Genomic DNA, 15,920 nt, shown 5'->3' with positions numbered 1-15,920 from the left:
GTCCACACATTCCTTGTTCCGCAGCCACCTCCGCTCCAAAAAGTTTTGCAGCTTAGGTAAGGGCAAGAAACCAGCGCAAAAGGGACTGCTCGGAAGCAAAAAAAGGTGTGGATGTCCCCGCCACGGGAAGCGATCCCTGTTCGAGGTGTGGAGGGACGGGTATCGTCTACCTCCAGTGTGGCAGAGTGTGGAGAGACCTCAGCAGAATATAATGCCATAGAGTCCACATTCCCAAGAAGCCATTTTCTCCAGGGCAACTGATCTCTCTTTCTTGGAGATCAACTGTAATTCCGGGAGATCTCCAGCCACCACCTGGAGGTTGGCAACCTGTCACCACCAGCCCTTCTTTTCTTCCATTTCCCTGCTGAATGCCGCTGCTCACAGCTTAAAGCCCACACCGCACCTTGTAGGCAAGCTCCATCATTTCGTCCAAAGCACTCAACCTCTGCCCACACGATACTTCCCCTACCCGCTAGAGTTCGCGTGGGGAAGGTTTTGGGGAGTTGTAGCCCTTCCCTAGTTGAGGGCACAAAAGCTTCAGCGGGGATGACTGAGTCTGCTCACTTCCGAACGAGCATGCTCAGTCACGGCGAAGGCTTCAATGCGACGGGCAGCGGAGTTTTAACATTATACCGGCCGGGGTTTCTGGCAAGCGCCTGCGCACGGCGGCTCCATCCAACAAGGGAACCTTGAATTTCTTTGGGATTCTTGATCTGCAGTGCAGAGCAAAGCAGGGGAACGTGTTGCAGCAGCTACTGCTGCTGCTGGGTTGGCAGAAGAGCTCCAAAAGGGATTTACACGGCAGAGGAAGAGGCGAACACGAATCAGTTCGCTCCTGTTCGTTAAGCATATCTTAATTATCTGTTGTTTTTTTAAAAAAAAATTAAATCCTTCACCGTGAAATTCAGCCTTTGCTTTAGGGGACAGCGCACACCGCAAACTGTAAGTGTTTTCTGTACTCTTGGGCTGTGAATGGCAGGCAGCATGACTCTGGTTTTCCCTTTGCACAACTTAAGCATGGACGCAGAGAAATCAAAATAGAGCGAGGTTGGCGGTGCATCATCTTGCTGTGTGAAGGAATAAAAGATGAGGGGGCCGAGCAGCTTGTAGGTGGTGACAAAAAGAAAGATTTGGGGGGGGGGGGGAGTAAGAGTATGAGGGGGGTAGAATGAGAAAAGAGGCGAGAGGAGATAATTGCCGGAGGTTTCTATAAAAAACCTATAAATAGAAGCGCGCGCGCCCCCCCCCCAATACAAACACAAATCTCTCGATGCAAATCTGACAAAGTTGCTTTCTAGACTCTTGCCGATGCAACTGGGGAGGGGGGGGGGGAGAGACACTGTGTCGAATTAGGCGTCAAATCCGCTCGGCATCGTTTTGTAGATTTCTGCTTCCCTCCCTGGATCTCCCACCGCCCGCTCCCTCGTCTCCCCCCCCCCCGCCTCCAATTGTCAGAGGCATTCCGAAGTGAGAGATTGAGATGTAGCGACATAGTAGACTCGTGCGGCATATGGTAGTACTTAGAAGCTTAGAGCAATATGCTTAGGTTACTGCTGTCTCCCCCTCCCTCCTGTGCTCATAAGTCATTTTAGCAAGATTGAATGAAGGGTGCCCGTCGTTATCAGTGTTTGCCTCCAGCGTGCTGATTTCTATTTGTTGACCAAATTTTGGGGGCGTGGGGGGGGGAGAGACCATCCCTATCAGACAGTTTTCAAAGACGATATATGATCTCGTTAAAAAAATTGACATCAAACTCGAATATTGATCTCTTAAGTTAATCATTTGCATCTCCGGCAATTCCCCCCCCCCCCCCAGCTGACGAAAGATTAAAGTCTTTGACATTTCAAGTCGCGGTAAGAAACATCGGAGAAAAGGGTCGTTTTGTTTTCCAGTGGAAAGAGATCCTTAAAAAAACAAAACAAAGAAGGCGAGATCGTTCTCCGCAAGGTCATCCCACTCATGATAATTATTTAATTTTTTTTAAAAAATGGGCGCGCTGCTTAGCGAGGCGACTTCCTCGATGGCTCTTGGCTTACTGGGGTCGATTTCCCCTCTATTAGGAGCACGCAGTTGGTGCACGTGCAGGATTATTTTAATAAGGAACGAACTGTGCAATCCTAAACAGTTACACCAGCCTAATCCCGCTGATTTCAAAGGATTAAGAGTGGAGTAACTCTGTTTAGGATCGCACCAGGAGAGTTGGTGTTTTTGCTTGTCTGTGTGGGGTGTTGCGTGAGTGCGGAGAGCGCTTTCTGGGCGCGCGTGTGGGAACTCTTTCCCCACGACATTGGTCCACTGTTGAGGGTTAAAAACGGCTTGAATAGGACAGGGGTGGGGAGAATGTGCGTGGGTGACAAGGGGAACAACAACATGAAGATCACAATACGCCAAGAAAGGAGGGAGTGGGTGTGTGTGTGTGTGCGTGTTTTAAGAGAGGCGATTGACTCCGAAGCGAGATCACAACAATGGAGAAAGCACAGGTTGAGGCAGATCCGAGGAGGGAACCGAGGCGTTCTCCTCAGCGACGACCCAGCCAATCAGGGAGCGCTCTGCTGTCTCCTCAGGCGGGCAAAACAATGAGAGCCTCCCCGCACTGCTCCCGCTGCGGTGTTCCACCCCATTAGGACTGCGGTTCTAGGCGCGCTTATTTGGAAGTAAGCCCCATAGGATGTGGTAGAACTTCTGCGAAAATGTGGCTCCAAACCCTTGACTAGTGACCTTTCATCCCTGAGGCAGCAGGATTTGAGTCCAGGGGCACCTTAGAGACCAACAAGTTTTTCAGGTTTTCTGCTCTGACACCCTGAAAGTCTTGTGGGTCTCTGAGGTGCCTCCAGACCCAAATCCTGCTGTTCTACTGCAGACCAACACAGCTGCCCACCTAAAACTATCCCTGAGGATGTGTTCTGAAGAAAGGTTGCGGCAACAGTGATGTATGGAAGGTGTTCTTTTTAAACAAATGCTGAGCAGAGGGGGAGGCACAGACTGCCCTCTGTATTCAGATAAAAGCATCTGAGGCCTTTCAGTGGGATTTTCCAGTCTTTAGGGGATTTGGGGAAGCCCTCCCTCACCAATATTTATTTTTTATTTATAGCTTGCCTTTCCCGCACAAAGCTGCTTGCATCATTCTCCTCTCCCCTGTTATCCCCCTCACAACAACCCTATGAAGTAGGTTAGCCTGTTAGTGCTGCGTCTGTCCCAAGGTCACCCAGCAAGCTTCCATGTAGAGCAGGGAATTGAACCTGGGTCATCCAGATCCAAGTCTGCCATGCTAGCTGCTATGCTACACTGGCACTCTCTATTAAATGAAAAACAGTTTGTTTTGAAGATCACACATAAAGCAAATAAATTTGTTGAGACGACCACAAATTGAGTTGGCTTAAGATATGTATTATTTAGAACATTCACAGTGCAAGGTAGGATGTCAAAAATATATTTGATCCCAGTGGGAAGGGTTAGAGAAAGGTAAAAGGGTATAGGAAGAGAAGGTGTCATGCTAACCTGTTGGAAAAGCCCACACACCTCTTGAGCACTTGGATCTGATGTGGCATGTGTCAGTAGAAAGACTAACTGCTGACTGGATTCACAGTCCAATTAAGTCAAAGTCGAGGGATTTAAGCAAGTTAAGTCCTTTGCTGTTGATCATTGTGCTTAAGGTTCCAGTGTTCTCCCCTCACCCTAAGCAAAAACAAATAACCAAACAAAAATGCATTCGCAAGCTCCAGGTATTTATTTCCACAGTATTCATTTCCTCCCTTTGCTCTGTCCAGACTGTACTCTCTAGTTTTCTCTTGGCACACTGGCTGGCGTTTTAGTCCCGCATCAGCCTTCAGCAGCTGCTGCATACAGATAGCAGGCTTTGCCTATAGTTCACTCTCTACACAGACTACTGCAAACCATCAACCCTGAGCTCTCTCTCAGACCTTTTTTACAATGCATGGCATATCCCCTCCAGCTTTATATCTGGACAGATCAAATTTCCTGCTTTTTCTTTTCTTTTTTGCCGACTTTGTATACAGAGTCCTGCAACACCCTTGCTGGGAGATCCCCTGCTCCAACTGATGCCTTTTGTTGGAAGCAACTGGCAATCAGGAACCTTCATCCAGCAAAAACTATTTCTGCCCCTTTTCCTCCCTGCATCTTACATCCGATCTTATTTGGTACACAGTAGGCATCATTCTCCTGCAAATTACACTGCACTGTTTCTCTAGATAATGAACTGCATGGTGCAAGGCAAGTGCCGGAGATAATGATTCTCTACCATTTTCAAATCCCAGGACATCCCACCAAATGAACAGATTGAGAGATGGAAGGTGGCAGGAAATGCGCTACAGTTAACCTTATGTAACTGCAATAACGGTAGCTACAGAAGCGAACAGACCTGAAGATAAAGGAGGCGGGAGGAAAGAGATGGACAGGCACAGTGTGGAGCTCTGTTGGATGACAATGCCTCAGGGTTTAAGATTTAAGGAGAAAACTGGCAAATCAACAAGAATCCCTGTCCTTTTGGTGCATTTTGAATGAATTTTGGTTCATTCTCTACCAAAGAACACCAACGCTGCTGCAAACCGAGTTGACTGTAGTACTTTCTACACAGTTGCCCTTGTTTGTTTGTTTTTTAAATTGATGCCTGGCTTCTCTTAAGAGCACACACATCCTCGCATCAATTCTTCTCTTTGAGTTCTGTCTTCCCTCCCCATCCATCTACCTCTGAGATACAAATAACGGGAAGCAGTCGCATTGGGGCCGTATTCCAAAAGGGATGTCTCTAACATTTATCTTGTGTTCTTTTAAACCAGAGAGGGTGAAGGGAGAGAAAGTGTCCTTTTGACTCTTTGTTTCTAATGTGAAATGGCTGGAACTGGGCGTTGTTTGGAAATGACACCTGAATAGGATGTTGGAGACATGGGACATAATATTTGTAGCACAGGGGACGTGACCATCCCTTTGGACTGGGATGCCCAAGGTCCATTGGTCACCACAGCAGCAGCCACGGAGTGTTCTTTTCTTTCAGCCGCCACCACAGAGCAGTGGTATGGGAACACATCAACTGCATCTGGCTACCGCTGCACACAGAGATAGACTCCCTCTGCAGTACTGAAAAAAAATCACCCCCCCCCCCTTTTGAGGCAGTACAGTTTGCCGGACACATGGCCATGCATCTTGATCTGAATAAGAGTGTTTTCCAAGTTTATCACATTAAGGAGGAAATGGGGTCATCAAGAACTGTACTGTGTTAAATGGACGATAAAATCAGAGAGGTTACAGGTACCTAATTCTGTCCCATCTACTCTTTTGCGAATATTGGCAGGGGATAAGGGGGCCTTGTCTATTATTCTCCAAATGTTTTTCACAAGGCTACTTAGGGAAAGATAAAAGTGAACCACACATGCTCTTTTAAACAAAGTATGTTTTAGAACTGTAAGACAGACACACTTTTTTGATGATTTCATTAGGCAAAGCAGTAGCATTTAATTATAAATATTCTTTAGGGAGGGATGAACATAAGTTCTTAACCAGTTTAGCATTATTCAGCTCTTTTAAGAGACTTTGGGGTTTGTTCCATATACAGAGGAATGTGCAGTGAAAATAGCATTAATGTGTTACACAGAAGTCCATTATGTTATAATGTCTTAATAATGAAAAGTAAAATAAAGGTGAAAAGCTGGGGGTTTATTGTTGTAATTGGACAGCAAAATCATATTGTTTGGTAGCACAGTCAGTTCCCATCTGTGCCTAACTCATGAATTACATAACAGTCTTTACCATCTTAACAGGGGCACAGCTCCTTTGATGGGGAGGGTGTGTTTCTAAAAGATGAAATTACTTCTGCAGTGAGCTGAATTTATTGCAAAAAAAAGCATTAAATAACTGGAATAAGATCTTGTTGGATATTTATCGTCCATCACAAACACTTGTATTATAGATATCGTTAGCAAGATAAAAACATGAGCAAGCATCTTTTTGAATAATTAAGCAGTTGTCGTATAAGGCCTGATGCTGATTCAACTGTGGCAGTGGGAGGTCTGTGAACATAACCCTCAGATAGATTTTTAGATCTTTTATTGTCAGGTTACAAATATACCTCTATAGCATATACAGTGCAATCCTATGCAGAGTAACTGTAATCTAAATTCAGTAGGCTTAGACTGGAGTAACTTTGAATATGATTGGGCTGATAGTATACTTTGACCTCTTTAAAAACTTGTGGTTTGGGAATTGTTATTTTTTAAATAATTTTTTTTCATTAGTGATAAATATTTCACTGGGATGTATGTAACTGCAGAATTGTTTTCCTTATTATTTGGGAGAAAAAATATGTACAAAGCATCAAATTGTCAGAACAGCATCAGAACATTTGAATAGTTTCAGTGGCATACTGCTTGAAGAGTTAAGAAGTTTTTAAATCCAAAAAATAGGTTCAGAAATCAGAATTCTGAATTAAACTCTTTCTCATAAGGTTCATCATTTTGTCTTCTGTAGTGTTGTATAATCTCTCTGTTGGTGAACTAAATGCTAGAGATTTCTGCGAGTCTAAACCTACAAAATGTACCACACTATATTTACTGCTATTTCAGCCACGGATATGCCTCTTTTTCATGTTTTTTGTGCATGCTTCAGGAATCCCCAGTTGGTAACATGTTTCCAAACATGCACATATATTCTCCTATTTGGCAATGATATCTGTGTAGGAAATTTGCCTTGAATGAAGTAGCTCTTACAAAATCCTAGTCCCTGCTTTAGAACTGACATGCTTTTATCTTTCAGTCTGCCTTCCTGACAAGACAGCCTTATTATCCCGGTTTCCCAATCAGTTTTCTTCCTGACAAGACAGCCTTATTATCCCAGTTTCCCAATCAGTTTTCTTCCCCCCCCCCCCCCCCGTTTTCCTTCCATCATGGAAAAAGATGCAAGGTTAGGCTATTTGGCAATAATGGGATGCAGAACTGTATCCTGTCCTGTTATTATATGTAACCCTTTACACCCCTTTGGCCAGCTTCTCCGCAGTTGCTGAGCCATCAAAGTTTCCATGCACGCTGGTTTCTGTACTGCTCTAGCACCCTGCTGCTCTTTGGCCTAGCTTTGCTTCATCACTTTTAGTTCCATTTATTGCCCACCATTGGACCCTAATTTTCAGCTGCTGCCTCCTCTGTGCTGCTTCTTTAGTCACCACCCCCCCTGCTGACCAGAAACTTACTCTTCTCCCACTATTCCTGTTAAGAGTATATAGGATTTTTTAACTTTATGCCTCAGGATTATTTGCGGAGGTTTTTTCACTGACCTCCTTTTTCTTAACTCCCTTTTCTCTTTTACCCCCTCTCCTTTTCCTGCTTTACATCTTCTCCACTGTCTCTTTCCTGGTGCCTCAGCTATCTTTGAGTTCCTTGTGCACCAGCTTCCCTTCCTCCCGAGGCGTCTCTCGCCTTAAATTTACAGCTCTCGGTCTTCCTATTCTACTGTCCCTGTTCCTGTGTGTGTGGGTTTCCTCAGTCAAATTATCTTTTTTCTACTCCCCTTCCTCCCGAATGTTGTTCAACTTCTGAAATATTTGTGAATATTCCAGTATATCGCTGCAGAGTTCTTCCCCGTGGTCAGCCTCATACGGCATAACGGTTGGTTTAGTTTAGGGACTGTGCTAATTTTTGATCCAGGAATGTGGAATTGTATCATGAATTGGCATATGAAATTGTACGATAGTATTTTAATATTCAATCTAGATGTTGTATTATGGTTGAACTAATGACCCTGAGAGAAATGATTCAATAAGTATAGCTTTTTGTATACTGTATCACACTTTCTTATTAGTTTTTGTATGCAGAGTTAGGATTAGGAGTTGTTTGTATGCATAGTATATTTACAAGTGCAATCCCAAACCAAATTATAACCTTCTAAGTCCATCATAGTCAAGGGGGTAACCCCGTTTAGGACTAGATATGCAGTCCTAAAGGGAATAACCAGGAAAAGCTTTCCAAGCTGATAGTACTGATTATATAAACCGGTCCCAAATATGACTGTTTCTTGAGTCAAACCAATGGTCTAAGTAATGTGGCCACTGACAGCAAAATCCTAAGAAGACTTGCTCCAGTGTAAGCCCATTGATTTCAATGGACTTAGGCTTGCATCACTCTGCTTAGGATTTTACTCTGAGTGCAGTATTCAGAACAGAATACAGCAATGAACAGCCAAACTGGAGAGCCTGCTTCCAGAACTATAATTTCTCTGGCCTTGCAGATTTCACATAGTATGTATCCTTGCTGGCCAAAATAGCTCAAAAGCATTCCCAGTTTATTCACTCTCATTGAGGATTTGATACATTAGCTGGAGCAATAGTGGGAGAAGCAAAATATTGGTCTTGGAACTAAGAGGCCAGGATTCAGGTACTGCGTCCCAGTCACTAGCCAATTCATTACCCTTCTCTTTATCTTGTAAAGCAAGACTGTTATTATTATAGCTTGTCAGTTAATGCCAAGCTTAAGAGATGATGCTTCATATTTGGATCTATAAACTCTGATTTCTTTTCACAGTGGTAATATTGCCCTATGAAAAACTGAAAGGTGCTCATTGGTCAACACTGAAAATAACTATCATTAGGAACCTTGAGTTGCTTACTTTACTGTCTGTGTCTAAACATAGCATTTCTCATGTTCGTTTATGTAGCTAGTGCATTTGAAACATTTTGGATATATAACATATCAAGAAGACTTCTGTTTATGCTCCCAAATGTTATGGCATGGCATGAACGATGTTTATGGTTCCTATAATGTCTATTGTTTTTCTCGAATACTAGCCAGCAGGTCAGAAACTGCAGAGATTATTATTCCTCCTGGGCCTTTTCTGCACCACAGAAGTTATACTATCCATCCAGGGAGTCAATCTGGGGTTTTTTTAGCTTGGGTGAAGTATTTCATGGTGCTAGGATATGCTGACAGACACCATGTCTTATAGATTTCATAGAGTGGGAAGGGACTTCCAGGGTCATCTAGTCCAACCCCCTACACAATGCCGGATAATTCAAAACTACCTTCCTCCACACCCTGAGAAATCCCTGCTCCATGCCCAGAAGATGGCAAAATTATCCTAATGAAGATGAGCCTGATGATTAACCTATGTTAATCCATTGATGTTTATGCCACATTACATACAGAAGCAAATAAATAGATGGACAGATAGCTATGTAAATAAATAGAGTTCTGTCCCAAGGAGCTTACAATTAAATCAAGGATCCCAGTGCTTTCAGACACAGAGATACAAGGACAAATCCACAGGCAGTCTTGTACCAATTCAGACAGTAGTAAACCTGTTTCAGGTTTACAGAGATCTGATCAATTAGTCCTGAAGCACTGAGGTAACTGACAAGCATTTGGGCATTTATTTTTCAGTTATATTATAACTGAACAGTAGTACATTAACTGGAACTTAAGTTTTTGCTCTTTTGTATCAACATGATGCTCTGGCACTACCCAGTCTAATCTTGTCCCACAGTCTGAAATATATGCTAGGCTGACACACCTGTCATTTTCCACATTTTCTAATGTTTTTTGGTCCCACGCAGCACCCTTCAGCAATTTGTTTCAGTACTTGATTATCCTTTCTGATAAATGTACTTAAGATCAAGTTCTCTGTTTCATTAACAATCACTGAGGCCAGTTCGTCCCTAAAGTATTGTTTTAATTAAACTTAACCAAGCTGTTATTAAGCAAAACTCCTGTAAAGGATCTATATCTGTGCTTTCAATATTTTGTGACATAATTTTGCTATGACAGCATATTACCAGCAATGAAGATTTCTAATAAGATTGTCTAGCAAAATAAAAAAGCAAGGCTTTATATTAAGTGGTACCCATTAAAACTAAAAGGATATCTTCTCTGAATAATGGGTCTGAGAAAAAAATCTTTTCATTTCAGAGAGATTTTTATCCAGGCCAAATTAATTTAAAATGAGAACATCTCGTTCATAAAAGCTCATAATTAAGAACCTGGGTTGCTTGCAATCTGTTGAGGTTTGCTCCCAAGAAGGCCTAAAATGAAATATTCTGCTTGAGACCGTGAAAAGTTCTTTATATTCAAAGACAACAAAGGCTGCCACATCCGTCAATTGATCTGTGGAACGGAATATTGTCAGTTTACCAGTCGTCAGATTATTATTTGACTGTGTCAAATATTTCATTGTACCAAGAATACTACTATAGTTTACTTCATAATAATTCATTATGGTCCCATTGTTATGGAGGGCAGGTTGCTTGTCCCCTCACTCTGGAATAGTCAGAACTGACCTGAGGTTGCCAACCTCCAGGTGGGGCCTGGAGATTTCCGAGAAATACAATTGATGTCCAGAGTTCAATTCCCCTGAAGAAAATGGCTGTTTGGGGGCATTACACCCCGCTGAGGCCCGTTCACTCTTCAAATCCTGCCCTCTCCAAGCTCTCCCTCTCCAAATCTCCAGGAATTACCCAACTTGGAGTTGACAACCCTAGTAATAATTATACAGTTTTATCCAGTAAATTCCTGCAGTCTCATATTATAATCATAGATGCCATCTTCATAGGGGATTTCAGGCTAAGCTGTTCTCTTCTGTGACAATTGCTTCTAACACTGAATAAATTTGTTCAATAAAGGCAAAAGCCAGTTCAGGCCCATCGCGTCTCTCACAACATTTCTTCAATGACATCTTCCACAAATGCAATTAGTACTTCAAAAAATGTTACAGTTGTAGAGTTGGTCAGATGTTTATAACAGAAGAAAACAATTAAGCTACACAAGGTGCGGGGTGGGGAAGAGAGCCACAAGGGATTGCTGGGGGCACCTCATTTCCCCTTGTATCCTCTCCACCACTATTGTTTATGTTCCCAGGCAACCCCTGTAGCTCCTCTTCCAGGAAAAACTTTGGCCAAGTTTGTGGTGCCAGATGAGCCAGGCCCAGTTGCATGATGGGAACAGGACTTGTGATGGTTATCTGCTGTATCACTTCCACACACTATTTCCTGTTTCCCTCCTTTTGGCAGAATTGATACCCTCACCTATCCCTGCTTCTTTTTCTTCTTCTTACCCACTGACCAACCTACCTTTTATCTGCCCTCCCCATCTTCAGCTACTGTATTATTTATTTACTTGATTTATGTCTCATCCTTTCTCCACAGTGGGGAGCTGAAATAGCTTACATCATTCTCTTCTCCATTTTATCCTCACTATAACCCTGTGAAGTAAGTTAGGCTGAGAATGTGTGACTGGTCCAAGGTTATCTGCTGAGCTTCTTTGGCAGAGTAGAGATTCAAACTAGGGTCTCCCACATCCTAATCTGAAACTCAACCACTACATCAAACTGACTTTCATGGAGTGGTTGCTGTGGAACAGTAGCAAGCTGCAGGGCCTGGTGGAGTCATGGAAACAACATGGTAGCAAGTCACTCAGTGGGTGCAGCTGACCCTGTTCCTGACAAGTCCTCCCTTAAAGGCCAAAACAGCCCTGGAAAGGGCTCTGCCCCTCCTCCTGCATTTTACTGATCAAAACTGGAAGTCTGGCAATATTGTTGTGGTTGCCTAGCAACAGCCACTGAGCGCATCTATTTTTTAAAGCTACAGACACTCCTTTTATAATTTTTGGAGGTTTTAACCTCCAATGTATTTTTTTTTAAAGATTTCAGATTCTTCTGTAAGCCTAGGGTTTTTCTCAAGTATGTAGAAAGATTTCTCTTGTCCATTCATGGCCCTAATATCCAGGTTTAAGAATCCACAGATGGAGCCATGTTAAGAATAAAATATATTGATTAGATGCATTGCTTTCTGAAGGAAGAATGAAAGAACCAGTTGACTGAGAAGAAACACTAGGGGGCACCTGTTTTCATGAACTGATTAATATGAGCTACCATTCCTACTCAATTTGAGACTGATCTTATCAATCAGAAAATATGGTGCAACAATAAAGAAATCAGTGCATTATTAGATAATGTTCTCAGTTCCTGTTCCTCACATCTGAACAACTACAATAAGCCTCCAAATTCATAGATTATAGTGGAAGAGCTTTAGATGATTATTTTATGACAGCTAAGGAAGTTTAAGGGGAAAGAAGGCAGCATGGTATAGTCTGAACTTGTCAGATCTCTGAAGCTAAGCAGCGTCAACACTTGGATTGATGATCACCAAGCAAGTTTCTACAGAGGAAGGCAATGGCAAACCACCTCTGCTCCTCACTTACCTTGAAAATCCCTTGCTGGGGTCACCAAAAGTCTCAATTACACATAAGCTTCCTTATGTGTGTAAAGTGTGTTCTTGTTGCAATTAAGACACTTTACACACATAAGGAAGCTTGAATTTTGTCACCTATAGCAAATGTATCAAAGATTAATTGAAAAAGTAAGGATTAGTTGTTGTTGTTTTTAAAATCACTTCCTAGCTGTCAAAACAGAGGTCCATTTTTAATAGCTTCTTAGTTATCCTGGTTGTGATCATGAAGAGTGTTCATAACCTGTGTTAAAGGGTAACTAGTTTGTGTAAAATGGTATGAAATATGCAGCATGTATGAGTATCGAAGAGAAGGATGGAGATAGGCAAAGTGATAAATGCATGTAGCATCATAGACAAAAGTACTTGTTAAGTATATAGACCCTATAATATAGAATTTTAACAACGTTGCTGAATTTCCAAGAAAAATTGTGTGCAACAAGTTTTGCCAGGTTCCCACTCATGAACAGCTCAATCAGCTCGTATGATGATCCTCACAAGGCCAGGTTCATTGCCAACATTACAGTTTTTTAGAATGTGATGTGTACCTTGAGTTTAGGCAAGACGTTGCTGATGACAATTGGAGACCTCTTTGGAAGTGGGATTGTTTGTTCTGAATGATCTCGAAAGAAGCAAATTTTCACCCCGAGAGACATGGCTTTGGTCCTGCATGCACAAATAATAGCAGTGGTCTGGGTGCTTTTTCTTAGTTGCGCTAGATACATGGATTATCTCCTGGTGACAGGAACCTTGACGGGGACATAATAAACATGCAAACTGATGTTGTAATGCATTTTACTGGAGGCATCTGATAAATGAGGGATGGGAGTGTCATCTGGATCAGAAACCAGCTGCACCTTTATTGAGCATATATACGAAGGGCATATGAAGCATTGTTAGCCGCAAAAGGTTCCACTCCTTCTTTGTATAATCTATGAAGCCCTAAATGGTTATGGCCTAGTGTATCATAGGAGTGCTTTAGCCATGTAATCTTCATTTATTAAAATCTGTTCTGGAGGCCTTGTGGGAAGTGAGATGAAGTGCACAGAAAAAGGTCGTTTCTGTCACGGTTCTACAGCTTTGGGATTCCCTTCCCTGAGAAACCTGCCAGGCTAATTAGCTTTTCAGTTTCTGTCATGGAGTGAAGACGACTCGTTTTATTACATCAGCCTTTTGACTGTTACACATTTTTTAAAAAATTGCTGGCAGTAATCTGGTTGCTTCAGTTGAGTTTCTGTTGTTGAACCACTGTTCTCTTGGGTTTTAGTGTTACCTTTTAGTGTTTGCTACTATTTTGGATTTCTATTTTTTCAGAGGACTTTAGGGATTGGCTTTTTGTATAATTATTGTATACCATATTTGGCATATATTTTTCCAAAATGGAATTTAGAAATTCTTAATAAGTTTTAGTGTTGAATATACTGAACAATAAAATGAAAAGAGAAACAAATAAGAAAGTAGATTTTTGTCGCTTCATATGTAGCTAGAACAGTCTCGAAAACTCTTTGGTTGAAAAGGGAGGAAAGTTTTTGTCAAGCTACTTTGTCAAAGATGGTTAAAAGTATATATCGATAAGCATACTTGCCTTTAAAACATAAATATGCTAATAATGCTGTGTCATTACCTTCCCAAAAATAATGGTCCTAAAAGTATGGAAACGCTCTATGGGATATTTTATTCCTAAGGAAAAATAACAGGAATAGTAGCAACCCAGATGTTAATGATTTATAACATTACAGAACATGAATCAGCTTTATCACAGGCACACCGTTTTGTGCTTTTTATGTATGTAGTAATAGCATTTATTTAATCTTTTGTGTATTTGACTTTAATGTTTGCTCTCTTCTGCAGTTCAGATGTGCTTCATGTAGAGCATGCCAATATTGATCTATCATGTTATCTGGATTCCTTTAGGGGGAAGTAAAGTAAAACAAAGGAAACAGTTCCCCCAAAACAGAAGTATGAACTGCTTATAGCTCCTGATACACAGCACTCAAAAACTCTTTCGCTGTAGCCCCAGATTTATTCATAGCACTCTGTGTTGTATGCAGAGAAGGAAACACTTCTGGTTATCAGAAGAAAAAGTTTCAGGGGACAAATCATCCCAGATTGCAGATGTACATTAGAAACTGCTTGCCTTATCATTATGGCTATACAAATCATTTATTCTGTTCCATATCTATTCCATAATTTATTGTGAAAAAGAGTTCCATTCTGCATCTTTCCAATTAATCCACTGCACATTTCTGTGAACTTCATTTGTGTGGATGTGGATCCAATGTACATTTAGACATTTTTTTAAAATACATGTTTGATATGTGCTGCAATCTGTACTTCCTTAGTACTTCCGTGTTGATACTTTGTATCCAAATTAAATTTATTATACTCCCCCAAACCCCTAAATCCAGAAAATGGGAGAAACGATTGCACAATCAGCTCCATTCCACAACATGCTTCACTCAGATCAGAATGGTATATTCGAGGAAAAATAACCCAGGAGGATTTCATAAGCATCCCTGCATATCATATGGAGTATCTCCAATGTAATTACTTATTCTGACCTTATTCTGAGTAAAAAGGGTCCCAAAATCCCCATTGAAAACAAATTTCATTCGGAGACCGGTACTGCTTTAATGTTTAGAACAAGGATTTTTAAGCATTCTAGTACAGCCAAAGAAACCTTAAGCCAAAGGAATAATAGTGTTCAAACTCCCCAGAAGTAACGGGGCCTAATCAAAGAAAAAGAATGCACATAGTTCTCATATATCCACAATGTGCTTGCAGATGACACGGTGGAGAAACCAAAAAATTACTGCGGTGCAGTATGGCTAATGTGCTGCATTTGAACATGAGAGATTATCAGCTCATAGATTATGCAAAGTTCCAATGTTCATTTCCTTTTCATTTTGAAAGATAAGATCAACCTGGCAAGACTGTGCTTCAAACTGGAAAAGGGGCAGACAAAAAGAAGCCACTGTCCACTTCCTCCAAAATATTTTCTCTTAAACTCCTTTTTCACCAGTGATATGAAAAGATACAAGGTCAGAATTTATGGGGATGCCCTGTAGGCAGGGCTTTTTTTTTCAGCAGGAATGCGGTGGAATAGAGTTCCGGCACCTCTTAAAAATGGTCACATGGCTGGTGGCCCCGCCCCCTGATCGCCAGACAGAGGGAGGATTAGACTGCCCTCTGCATAGTGGCACGCAGGGCAATCTAAACTCCCCTCTGTCTGGAGATCAGGGGGCTGGGCCACTGGCCTTTTGACCATTTTCACCAAAGGTGATTTAAACTTTAAAAAACTCTCCCCTTGTTCCAGCTGACCCGAAGTGACATCATTGTGCGGTCCTGACTCAGTTCCATCACTGAGTTCCACTACCTTTTTCCCCAGAAAAAAAGCCCTGCTTGTAGGTGTCTTTCCTCTGCAGGAGAAGATGCAGGTGGACAGACAAAAGGGACTGAAGCAGTTTCAGTCCATCCCTCCTTCCTTTGGCTGACCAGGTTAATTTTTCCTTTTAATAATGAAGAAAAAGAAAGACAGAATTCAGCATAATTTGAAGTAGTTTGTTATACTCAGCTTAAACTATTAATCTTGCTTGGCTAGTCACCACCAGCTTCTAAACTAGCCTACCTTACAAGCTTGATGTGTGGCTGAAATGAAGACAGATTGGAATAGAAATGTAAACAAGTAATACAGATCCTCATAAAA

At 41.8% G+C, this 15,920-nt stretch overlaps 1 protein-coding gene across 3 annotated transcripts in view; it reads left to right on the top strand.

Moving 5' to 3' along the window:
- Nucleotides 1-625: 625 nt before the first annotated feature.
- VSNL1 (visinin like 1) overlaps nucleotides 626-15,920 on the top strand; it is a 130,359-nt gene continuing 115,064 nt past the window's right edge. Inside the window, exon 1 of one of the 3 annotated variants that reach the window (XM_054992350.1) lies at nucleotides 626-942. The gene's annotated coding sequence lies outside the window, so the exon portion shown is untranslated. The other 2 variants (XM_054992376.1, XM_054992359.1) reach the window with 2 other exon arrangements.

The sequence above is a fragment of the Eublepharis macularius genome, chromosome 1 (genome assembly GCF_028583425.1).
Source record: "Eublepharis macularius isolate TG4126 chromosome 1, MPM_Emac_v1.0, whole genome shotgun sequence".
In the NCBI taxonomy this organism is placed as follows: Eukaryota; Metazoa; Chordata; class Lepidosauria; order Squamata; family Eublepharidae; genus Eublepharis; species Eublepharis macularius.
Note: the sequence above shows the minus strand (reverse complement) of the source record. Positions and strands in the feature narration are given on the sequence as shown.